We start from the raw sequence: 12,932 nt of genomic DNA, 5'->3' as shown, positions 1-12,932 counted from the left end.
TTAAAAAGCATGATGGGAAACAGCGTAAACAAGCCCCCTTTTGCATGAGCCAAACAACACTGAAGGAGTCATTTAATTCCATCTGCTCAGAGATTCAGTTGTAGCCCTCACTGTGTTACATTAAAAACACACACACACCCACCCCTCTGGGACCATCACGTTCCCTCCCAGCCCCCCGGCCTTCCAATGGAAACACACCTGTACTTTCAGAGAACTGCTAGGGAGGCTATCAACTGCAGAGCAGCTGCTTCTTTTGGGGAAGCCCCCAGTGGCTCTGCTCAGTGGAAGCCAGAACGCCAGGGGAAGGCCTGGCTCCAAGTGTTGTACCTCAAAAAGGAGGGTGCTGTGGAAGTTCAGAACCCAAATGCCAGTGATTGAAGCCCAGCTTTCTAAAGACTAAAGGGACTTTAGACTTGGAATATGCAGCTGCTGCAAATCATTTCAGGCCATGTTGCACCTGCCCATTGCTACTGTGCTTTACTCAGACATACAGGTATATAGCAGATGCCAAAGCACGCACGGACAGGGTGCTACGTGCACATAGTTACTTTGCAGCACCAGGGCTCCTGGCTAGTTAGGATACTGGTACTAGCAGCACCTAGCCTCTAAAGCAACTTCACATTTTCACGGCTAGTCAGTACAGCGCCTCGAAGGAGGCATAAGCATGATGTGTCAGGGTGGAGAGCCAGGTGTGTGGGGAAGATACCAGCGGTGAGGAGGCTGTTGTGTTTGCCATATCCCCCTACACATCTCTGCAACGGAGGCTTGAACCAGAGCTCAGGGCCCTTAGGCTGTAACAACACTAAGTGAGCTTCAGCTGCAGTAGGTGAACTAGAAGGGAGCTCTGTTCCAGCCAAGCCAGAAGGACAAATCAGTCCCATTCCTGACTCCCTCTGAGGCCCCTTCTGCCTCATTTGACTTCTCTGTAAAATGGGAATAATTGCACCTGGTTATGTCACAGGGGCCTTGTAGGAGGATTAGTTAGATGGTTAACTGTTGTTCAGTCTTTTATACAGTATCCTTTAGACAGTAGCTGACCGTGGGCTGATGGCTGGGCCTGGCAGACAGGATTTAGTTAACTGCACAGCTCTTCTAAGAACACAAGACTCCCTGAAGAAGGGGCCTGTTTACTTGTGATGCAGCTGAAAAGCAAGTTATGGCAAACAAAATGAACAAACACTGTTCCCACACTCCTCCCTTGTAATGATGTGTAAGGAAAAGAAAGAGCAGCTGATTGGCCTGCAGGCTATGTTGGATTCTGAAATGCTAGGTTAATTTCACAATGAGCAAACCTCAAAGCAAAGCCTCCAAGTTATCTCTGCATTATCATCTAAGCAGCTCAAATGTTTTTGGGGCCACTAGGTCTAAATTGCTAGTAAGGTGGCCTTGATCTAAGTTGGATTGAACTCAGATATTCTAACATCTTCTAGCCACCATGACCGCTGGAAGGGCACTCAACCCTTATCTACATCCCCAGAAGCAAAGGACAAAGTCCCAGGAAACTCAGCAGGCACCTAAATCTCTAGGAAGCGGTCAGTGCCCAGTGGGAATCTCTTCTCTTTTGAATGCTTTAAAGCATTCAACGCACTTAAAATCAGAAAAATATTGGCGCAAGAAGTGGCTAAGTTCCCTTTCTGGAAGGTTGCCTGCTTCTGCTACAATGCCTGGCAGGCCGTGTGAGTAGTTTATGCCTAGGAATCATCAGACCTCTTGAATGAAAGGTTATAAACCAACTAACCCTCTGATCAGTCTTCAATTTCATCTGGTTAGAGTAATGTTTATAGTGCTCATCACCATGGTGTTGGAGCAGCTTGCAAACTTTGATGTATTTATCCTCACAGCAGCCTCTGGAGGGAGTGCAGTGCTATCCTCACGGATGGGGAATAAAGCACAGTGACATGTGACTTACCAAAGGTCACACAGGAAGTCTATGACACAGGTAGGGACAGAACCCTGATCTCCTGATTTCTAGTCTTGCATCTTTCCCATGAGACCATCCTTCTTCTAGTTACACCCTTTCCAGCCTCTCCCAGATAAGAGATCAAAATCCTTCACTAGCAGAACAGGACTCTGCAACAGGATTGGATCAATCAGTAGCCAGCACCTAGTTAATATCCAGCTACTGAGGGAATCTCTTTCACAAAGTTTACTCTTTCCTTTTTTCACTTGCCAACAATTTTCAAAACTAAGGGAGAGAAAGGCAAAAAGAGAAGACAATAAATCAAAGGAAGAGTAGATCTGATGTACATTAACAAAACTGCCCAACAAGGAAGATTAATGGCTGTTTCAGGGGAACTTGACTAATCAGACCAAGTAGCAAGAAGAGGTAAGTAAAGCGACAAGAGAAGCAACAGACCCTTTTTTAAAACTGAGCTTTAGACATCCAGCAAGGTGGCCTGGATATCCTGAAAGGTGTCAGCCCTAACAGCCCTCTGACCAGTAGCCTACTCTAGAAGGGGACCTTCATTCCAACCACTATGCTAGCAATTAACATTCAATGTTGTAAATTACCACATCTTGAAAGTCAGTGTTTTGGCAATGAGCAGTGTTATGGTGATGGTCCAGTGGTTAAGGGCACTAGCCTGGGACCCCTGAGACCGGAGTTCAATTCCCTGCTCTGCCACTGTCTTCCTGTGACACCTTGGGCAAGTCATCTCATCTCTGTGCCTCAGTTCTCCATTTCTAAGAAGAGGATCATAATATTTCTCTGCCTCACATGGGCTTTGAGAAAAAAAATCTGTTAAAGGTGGTGAGATGCTCAGATAGCATAATAGGGGCCATAAGAGTATGACACAAAATAATCTGTTAGACATTATAACCCCATCTAATTGGCCTACCCACCCAATCTGGAAGCAGATCAATATTAAAAATGAGTGCTTGTATCTCCTCAGAAAACATTGACTTTCCCCCTAATGTGCCCTTTGCCACTCCACCATACAGCCTCTTTGACCCTCACTTTCACTGGGGTTAGGTGGAATCAAATAAATCTTTATTGAAGATTGCAAAATTTCTGAGCAGGGACTTTTTCAGTTTGTGGGTGCTATTAAAATACAAAAAATAAATAAAGGCTTGATCTACCCCAACTTAACTCATTGTGACAGCAGGCATTGGTAGAGACAGGCAAATCACAGCGTATAGTGGTTTATCCTGTTAACACTGGAGGTTTGCATTGGTGCAGCTACATTAGAGTCTGGCTACTGAGCCGAAGCCAGGGGAAATCATCACCGCAGACAGCGTGTTTTAAGCCCCAAGGCAAGGTAAAGTGAAAAAACTAATTAAATGCTCAGTGCATACAATCCAATAGCAGCAGCAAAGTGCTCTCCTGTGGTTCTCTTAGCTTCCCTCAACACACACATGCAACTTACAAAACCCCCTTTATCAGCCAGGGCTGCAAAATTCTCCATCTAATTACTGATGCTGGAAACCTCCACTCTTCATGGAATCCTATTTGAGAACATTTCTGCTGAGCAGGAGAAGGCTGCACAATGCCAGCTTGTGCAAGGATTTGGCCATGAGCCAGGGCTAATAATCTCTCTGCAGCAGGAACAGCCAATGAATACACAAAAATAAAGACTTCTCTCATTAGAATGTAAAACGCAGGTAGACAAAAAACCCTGAACGTCATGCACAATATACCCTCCGCAGCTTCCATGTCAGAGACACTCTATTGTTGTTCTCTGCTAATTCTAGCCATCATTAAAAGCCATCTTTTTAATAAAGAAAACCAAGTCCAGTGAAATCCAGCTGATTCGTTAACCCTGAGGCCCATCTACACTACCAAATGCTATTGTGTTGCAGGACCAGATGACAAGATACCTGAGACAGTTAAAACACAGCTTGGTCTGGCAGAGTAGGCAAGACCCACTGATATTTTGGCTGTGCCATCTACTAGCATGTTGTGACTGATCCCGTGATATGGTAGCTTTGCAATAGCAGGGGTAGGGACCAGGATGGACTCCTAAAGAAAGCACAGGAGGTTCAGGAGTCACATCCCTGTGCTATCAAGGATATTACAGGAGTGGGAAGGGGTTTAAAGACTGCTGCCTATTGTCCCACAGCCATCCAAGTCTTTGTAAGTAAGCCAAAGCCTATCACCGACCAGGAAGCAGCTTTTACGCTGCGGTGTATCATTAGACTAACAAAACAGATGCGGTAGCTTGCCACCCATTCCCTGCCGCCTCCGCCCAGACAAAGCAAAATGCTTCTCATTGTAACCAGTGAAGAACACACAGTGAAGAGAAGTACATTTGTGGAGCAGGACTGAGTACAAGTGTGGCAGGTGTTGTAAGATGCAGGGTCATAGACTTTCAGGCGGGAGGGGTGCACTTTGAGAGGAGGGCTGTGTATTACACAGGCATGTGTATGGATGGGAGTGGGAAAGGAATGAGACATGCACAGTTTTGAGAGCACTAGGCTGTAAATATCCAGAAGAGTGAAAATTCCCTTCAGAGCAATCAGCCTTAGCTTTCAGGTTGACTTGCAGCTGGTCCACATCTGGGTCAATGAGGAAGAAACATCAAGTGCTTTGCAAAAGTTGCACTGAAAATTGAAAATTCCCCACCATACAACCTTTTGCTCTTTGTTGTTCAAAACCTCCATCATTTGTGCCCCAGAGCTGAGCCCCCTATTCGATTCTAGAAGCCTGGATGAGTTTCTGCTCAAGCCTCCTCTCCACACCACCTTATAACCAGTTGCAGCTGCCCGCGTTTCAGCCTCTATGGCCCACAGATTGCTATATCAGTATAATCCACGTGCACTCATCCCTTTGGTACCTGTTGAAACTTCATACCAATAATATGGCCTATTCCTGTCATCAGGAATTATGTGGGGAATTTACTCAGAGTCTATGGAACAGGAAAACTTATCAGCCAGCACTGATGAAAAGCCACTGACAACGGTAAGAATGAAAAGAAATACAAAAGCCTGAGATGAAAGCAGGGGAGACTAAAATACTGCTCAGCAATCCTATCTATAGCATAAAAACCTCATGTGAATCTAATCATTTAATTTTTTAAAGTTACTGAACCAGAAAAAACATGCACTAAATGCCAGAGCACACATGCCTGGGGAACAGAGCCTGGCCATGAGTCAAGTAACAGCATCTGGAGGTCAAACAAACAGCAGCTGCAGAGACAAGCTGTGCTTAGGGAAAACCAGTGCTCACTCTCTCTAGCGCTCTTCTGGAAAGCCAAGTGGTTAGCATGCTAGAGTTTCTAATGGACTTCAAGGGCTTTATAGGAGCAAGCTTAATCTTTATTAAAATGGGGAGAAGAACTACACATAAAGTTTGCATTACTGCTTTGTTAAGTTTTTAATGGGAAAATATTTTCTCTTTCTGTGCGTACGGATGAGGTGGTAGGAGAATACAGAAGGTAAGAGTGGGATCCCAAGCATGCTTGTATTTCCTTAAGGGGAGAGTGGGCTACAAAGTTTAACAGATCTCAATCCTGCTATAATTCATTACTGATGACCTCACTTTTTAGGATGGCTTTTAGTAAACAGTACAAGCTGCCACAACCACAGTTTGGGAAAAAGTACCAAGCTGTATTTTTTAAATTACTTAAAATTGATTTGACCTGGAAACACATTTATTCTGGCAATCCAGAGATCTTCTCCTGGGTTAGTGTCCTAGAACACTTTGCAATTTGTTCAAGCAGAAACCAAAAACTTTTCTAAAGTGATAAAAAATACACCCAACCATAGTTATTGGGAGTGGTTAAAGCTGCCCCACTCCACTACTTTACCTACAATGTCACACCCTTCTAAGAAGACATTTGTTAGACACGTATGTTAACCCCCATTCCAGGCATGCTTTTCAACACTAGGTTAGCATGCAAACTAGATCTGGTAGATGGTTTCAAGTTTTCAATGAAAGTAACAGAGCTGGTCAACACCTGTCCCATAAAAAAAAGTTTCACCATTTTCCAACCAGCTCTAGTTTAAACCCTTTCCACACAGGCCAGCCAGGCTGTTTTTATAACCCGGTTTTGCTGTAATTCTGTGCATTTAAACAGCTCTGTGGCTAGTGAAGATGAGGCCTGGATGCGAGACCAGAGGGAAATAACAGATGAAACTGAATTACTGGGTGAAGCCTCAAGAGAAAAGATCTGCACCCGCTCACTAGCCCTGCAGAGGTGTGAGGCTCTTGAATCACACACAGGGGTTCCTAGGTTCACCTGATGGTGAGAGGGAATTTCTGAAATTCAAGCTTGTTTTCTGGATGGACACTCTATTGTGTGTATGGATTTGAGCTCAGAAAAATCCATTCCTTGCTTTTCTTTTCTTTTCAATGTTGATCAGATTAGGATAGATAGGTACACACCCAGCGCTGGATTCCTCGCTTGTTTAGCTTTTTTGGCCACAGAGCCACCTAGTGGCTGGCCAATCATTTGTCAGAATGAAGACAAGATGAATTGCATTGCCATTAACAGATACACAGTAGCACATACATCATCACACCTTTACCTAGGAAAGACTTTAGTGCCTAATTAACCCTCTGACTTCCTATCAGTGACTAACATCTCTGCTGATCAATGAAACATACTCTAGGCTTGGCTGAGGGCCCAGGAAGGTCCCAATCTGTCCCCACTCTAATTACCTTTATAGGATTTTCCTTTTGGCCTTTTATGTTTTTGCCATTCCCCAACAACCTCTTGCAAATCATCAACTTCACCACCCCATGACCTGCCCCCAACTTGAACTCTTCCTAGAATCACAGCACAAAACCTTCTTCAGACAACTTAAAACCCAGAAACTTGTTAAAAGGCAATCCTGATAAGTAGCATTTTGAGCATGTCAGGCCAGACAGTTGGGGAGATCTACCAGAGTCCCAAATATTTCTGCCTAAAGGAGCTGCTGCAAGTCATAAAGGCTGGGAGTCCCAATGTAAACTTATCTGTTGTCACAAAGCTGTCCTTGATTTTCCCTCTCCTTTCCAGAAGAGGCTTCAACCTCAGACAAACTATTGAAGAACAAAATGCAAGGTGAGAGGCCCTTTCACCTTTAGTTCCATCTTTCATTCCAAGGGCCAGATTTGCAGAAGTGCTCAGCACCCACCATACTGAGCCTGCTTTAAAAAAAAAAGCCAGTCAGTAAGTGCCCACCCTCCAATTGACTTCCCTTTTCTAAGACTGTCACTGTGGCACCATTCAAAAGTACTAAGTTCACCAAAAAGGAAGGGGAGCAAAATTTTGATTGGCAGAGAAAAAGTACGGGTCTTTGAGATTCATTGTAAAATTATATCTTGGTTAGCCTGACTGCTAGTAAGTTGATAGTAGTGTTAGCTTCTCCTGGAGATCAGAGGGAAACTAAAAAGAGGCCGGACCAAGATTACTTAAAAGGCTTTATATGTGAAGAGAAACATTTACCTTGAAACTACTTGATACTAGCCAACTTGTCTCATCTGGGATCAAATGAAGCAACGGACACCCCGCTGGGATACAGCCAGTTGTCACCTCCTCGAGGGCACACCCTTCCTTAGCCGCATCAGGGAAGCTGTCGTTCTTTCAGTTAAAATAGGAATTCCTACTCACTCTCAATTCAGGCATTAGCTCGGCACTGCAGCCTGTATGAAATTACTTCGTTATAAGGCAACCTGCTGACTCAGCACTAAGCTAAGGCTTTCAGCAGCTGTTTACCTTAGAAAGAGAAAGGCAGTTCCAGAAGTCGAGGAGTACCTGCCATGCAGGTTAGGTGTGACAGACTACCGAACCTCCTGCTGCCTTATTTCATCCATTGACAATAGCATACGTCACACCACGATATTCCAGCTCCATGGTGCAAGGGCTCTGACTGGTCGAGCCTCCCAGACACCGGTCTGAAGGGTTCACAAACCAAGAGCCCGAGTCAGCTAAGAGACTAAAACGAAAGGACAAAATGAGCCTGCTCTGTGATAACATCTGTCACATAAAGAAAAGGAGTACTTGTGGCACCTAACCAATTTATTTGAGCATAAGCTTTCGTGAGCTACAGCTCACTTCATCGGATGCATACATCTGTCACATGTAGATCATAAGACTGTTGGGACAGATGCCATTTTTTCATTCTGTTTGTAGAGTACCTGGCACAATGGGATCCTGGTCTATGACTAGAGCCTCTAGGCGCTATAGTAATACAAATAAATACTTACAAATCAGCTGCATTCTCAGATGTAGCCATCCAACAGCCACATGCAATGCCAGCGTGGCTGAATCCATCCAAGGTGTGTACTGGTAAAATATCTCTAGGCTGGTTTAACACCACCTCGCTTTCACCTATGAATAAACTTCACTATCCAAGGCATAGGATCCTTCTCTTTATTAAAACCCCAGAGTTAGCACACTGTTAAATATTTAGCAAGGCTGCCCTGCTATAAAAAGCATAAACCTAAATTAAATTGTACTTTTTAAAATTTACAATCTTCCTGTGAGGATTGTCTCTGTGAAACTCAGGACTTTGTTGCTAAGGGAAGCTATGAAGGCAGCAGATGGCCTCTCCTGCACAATAAAACTATTATCGCTGAGGTGGATTACTAAACCGCTTTTAAAAAAAAGGGAAATAGCTGCATCATCCACCTCTGATCAGGAAGGCCACCGCCAGCGAACACACTGGTGCAGTTTTACTCTACAGAGTTGTAAGCAGAACTTTCAAAAATCAAAAGGGAGTGTGTTCCAACCAACTGGTGGCGAAATTTTGAGGGCATTAGTATTGTATGCAAATTAAGCTTTGCTTTGACTGTGGAGTCTATATTTACACCACCCCAGTCTGTGACGTGGAAGTGTTTGAGGCAGTTGGCAAATTTCTTTAAATGCCCTTTTAAAAAATACTGCTTTCAAAGAGTAAATTATATTTTAATATCAGATGGGGTAGCCATGTTAGTCTGTATCCACAAAAACAACGAGGAGTCCGGTGGCATCTTAAAGACTAAGATTTATTTGGGCATAAGCTTTCGTGGTTAAAAAAAACACTTCTTCAAATGCAATGAGTGAAAATTACAGATACAAGCATAAATATACTGGCACATGAAGAGAAGAGTGTTACATTACAAGTGGAGAACCAGCGATGACAAGGCCAGTTCAGTCAGGGTGGATGTGGTCCACTCCCAGTAATTGATGTCAACACCAAGAGAGGGAAAATTGCTTTTGTAGTGAGCCAGCCACTCCCAGTCCATATTCAATCCCAAATTAATGGTGTTAAGTTTGCAAATGAATTGTTCATTGGCCTTGTCATCACTAGTTCTCCACTTGTAAAGTAACTGAATGCATCCGATGAAGTGAGCTGTAGCTCACGAAGGCTTATGCTCAAATAAATTGGTTAGTCTCTAAGGTGCCACAAGTCCTCCTTTTCTTTTTGCGAATACAGACTAACACGGTTGCTACTCTGAAACAGAACATATCTAGTTTCCACAATGGTTAAAGTGTCTGAAAAAGAGGGCGGGGGGAGTCTGTCAGTCCCCAAGGAAACTTTTTCAAGCACTTTATCTAGACCAGGGTTGGCAAACTTTTTGGCCCGAGGGCCACATCTGGGAACAGACATTGTATGGCAGGCCATGAATGCTCACAAAATTGGGGTTGGGGTGCGGGCTTCGGGGTGGGAACAGAAATAAGGAATTCATGGTGTGGGAGGGGGATCCGGGGGGTGCGGGCTCTAGGGTGGGGCTGAGGGGTTTGAGGTGCAGGAAGGTGTTCCAGGCTGGGATCAAGGGGTTGGGAGGGGGAATCAGGGCTGGGGCAGTGGTGCTGGGAGAGACTTAGGGGTGCAGGCTCCAGGCGGCACTTACCTCAAGCGGCTTCCAGAAGCAGCGGCATGTCCCCTCTCCAGCTCCTATGTGGAGGTGAGGCCAGGTGGCTCTGCACCCTGCCTCATCTGCAGGCACAGCCCCTGCAGCTCCCGGCCAACAGGAGCTGTAGAGGTGGCACTTGGGGTGGGGGCAGCATGCAGAGTGGAGCCCCCTGGCTGCCACTACACATAGGAGCTGGAGGGGGGCCATGCTGCTGCTTCCGGGAGCCATGTGGAGCCCCTGACCCTGCTGCCTGGCTGGAGCACCAGAGTGGGGCAAGCCCCAGACCTCGCTCCCCAGTGGGAGCTCGAGGGCTGGATTAAAACTGCTGGCAGGCCATAGTTTGCCCACCCCTGATCTAGACAATTAGGAATTTTTGTAGACCTATTACATCATAAAAGCATCCAATTTTTAACTCATGGACCTATTTACTGGGTGGTTGGTTGTTTTTTTAAAAAGGCAAATGAATTGGATTGGCGACATCTGGGGTGCAGAAGATCCAATGGGGTTGGGGCTCTCTCTGGGTATGTCTACACTGCACGTGGAAGTGAACCTCTGACCCTGGGTAGACCGGTTCAAGCTAGAATTCTAAAAACAGTGGTGTGGATATTGCAGCTTGGGCATCAGCTCAGGTTCTCAAGTGCACCTGACCCCAGCGTCTTAACTAGGGTGGCTAGTCTGAGTCTTGGCCAGAGCCATGACATCCACTATTTTTAGGGTGCTAGCTCAAGATGGGCTAGTGGAAGTCTGTCTAGCCCAGCTGGGAGGCACACTGCCAGCTACAGTGTAGACATACCCTCTGCGGGTAGGGGGTCCAATAAGGTTCAGTGGGATTGAGGGATAGGGTCTCTGGGGATAGAGATTCTCAGTGAGATTCAGTGGGACTAGGTGGTCTTTCTGGAGAGTGCTATGAGTCCCTGGGGCCGGAGCCTGTGCTTGTGTGCTGCCCTTTCCAGAATTGCAGATAATAACCTCCTGTTCCTACTTCTCTGTGCCCCAGTCCCCCATGCGGGCAAGCCTGTCCCTAAAAGATGCTTGTTTTTCCAGCAGGCTTCCCACAGACGGCCTGAATGACATGCTTCCAGTTACAAAAAAGCAACTGTAAACTAAAGTCATAGTCCCCTGCTAATGGGAAGGGTACAAAAAATATTGCATAGTAGTTCCCTAATGGATTGCCAAGTTTATACAAGATCACTGGAAATAAGTCAGCAAGATGCAAAATATGACTGTAAATTAAGGAGATTCTTCAGCCTATACTTATGGGTTTAGAACTGAATGAGAGTTCAACGTGGTAAACTGCTAAAAATTATGTTGACAGCAAATCAAAAGGATTATTTTAACCTCTTACAACTACAGATCAGGTGGTAGCAGCTGTGAAACAAAGCAATGTCCTGTCGTCCGCCCCCCCCCCCAAAAAAGGAGTCCTTGTGGCACCTTGGAGACTAAAATTTATTTGGGCATAAGCTTTCATGGGCTAAAACCCACTTCATCAGATGCATGCAGTGGAAAATACAGTAGGAAGATAGATAGATACATACACACACACACACACAGAACATGAAAAAATGGGTGTTGCCATATCAACGGTAACAAGACTAATCAATTAAGGAGGGCTATTAGCAGGAGGAAAAAAACTTTTGTAGTGATAATCAGGATGGCCCATTTCAAACAGTTGACAAGAAGGTGTGAGTAGCAGTAGGGGAAAAATTAGCATGGGGGAAATAGTTTTTACTTTGCGTAATGACCCATCCACTCCCAGTCTTTTTCAAGTCAAATTTAATGGTGTCCAGTTTGCAAATTAATTCCAATTCTGCAGTTTCTCGTTGGAATCTGTTTTTGAAGAATTGCGACTTTTAGGTCTGAAATTGAGTGACCAGGGAGACTGAAGTGTTCTCCGACGGGTTTTTCATTTCCCCATGCTAATTTTTCCCCTACTGTTACTCACACCTTCTTGTCAACTGTTTGAAATGGGCCATCCTGATTATCATTACAAAAGTTTTTTTCCTCCTGCTGATAATAACCCACCTTAATTGATTAGTCTTGTTACCGTTGATATGGCAACACCCATTTTTTTATGTTCTCTGTGTATGTGTGTGTGTATATATATATATATATATATATATATATATATATATCTTCCTACTGTATTTTCCACTGCATAAGTGGGTTTTAGCCCACGAAAGCTTATGCCCAAATAAATTTTAGTCTCCAAGGTGCCACAAGGACTTTTTTTTTTTGGGCTGATACAGACTAACACAGCTACCACTCTGAAACCTAAGCAAGGACAGTCTTTCCTTTTAAACTCTCCAGATACATCAATCAATATTTCAGTAAAGTGAATTGGAGGGAACTATAAAATTATGCTGACTGACAAACCTTTCATATTTGCAAAGTCAGAAACTATGCTATGCTATTTCTGTCTTTGAAAAGAAGATCACAACTCAGATTCTGGATGCATTCTCGTAATATGGAAGATGCAAGGCTCTATTTTTAGTTTGGCCCTTTCTCTGAATGTAGTGTAATATTTTTGGCAGCAAATCCTCAGCCATCCAGCTATTTATTCAGTCATATTATTTTGACCCAATAAGGTAGCCAGTCGCCAAATTCTCTTGTCCTCCCCATGACCTGTTGCATGCCTTTTTTTTCCCCAATACCTCCCTACTGCTAACAGCACTGCAAAATGAGACAGCAGCTTCTTCAACAGCTCACTTGGTGATTTAGAGGAAAAAAGTCAAGAGATGCTGCTTACAGAACTGTCAGCAATGAATCAGTCATCCCCACCAAGATCCTGTATTGGGTCACAGGGCCACAGCAAACCCCTGAAACACTCAACATGAGAGACAAACACTCTGCCAGTTGAGAATGCATCCTCTCTTACCTAAAAATATACATCTAGATGGTGACTTAACTCTTTTTTGCAGAGTGGATGGCAACAGGATTTAGTGAGAAAAGCCAGGGACACAAAGACGTACTTGAAATGCAAGATTTAACCAAAAAATACTGAGAACGCACACATCCAGGTACCAGTCTCTATTTCAAGATGGATTTAGAAATAATCTGCTCTATTATCAATATACAATACTCTTCCTGCTACAAAAAGCTATCACCTCATCAGCTGTGTCCCAGGCAAGACCTGTCAACACACAACAGCACACAAAACTTTCTATTTTGTCAG

The sequence above is a fragment of the Lepidochelys olivacea genome (genome assembly GCF_965140295.1).
Source record: "Lepidochelys olivacea isolate rLepOli2 genome assembly, chromosome: 15".
Classification (NCBI taxonomy): Eukaryota; Metazoa; Chordata; order Testudines; family Cheloniidae; genus Lepidochelys; species Lepidochelys olivacea.
Note: the sequence above shows the minus strand (reverse complement) of the source record.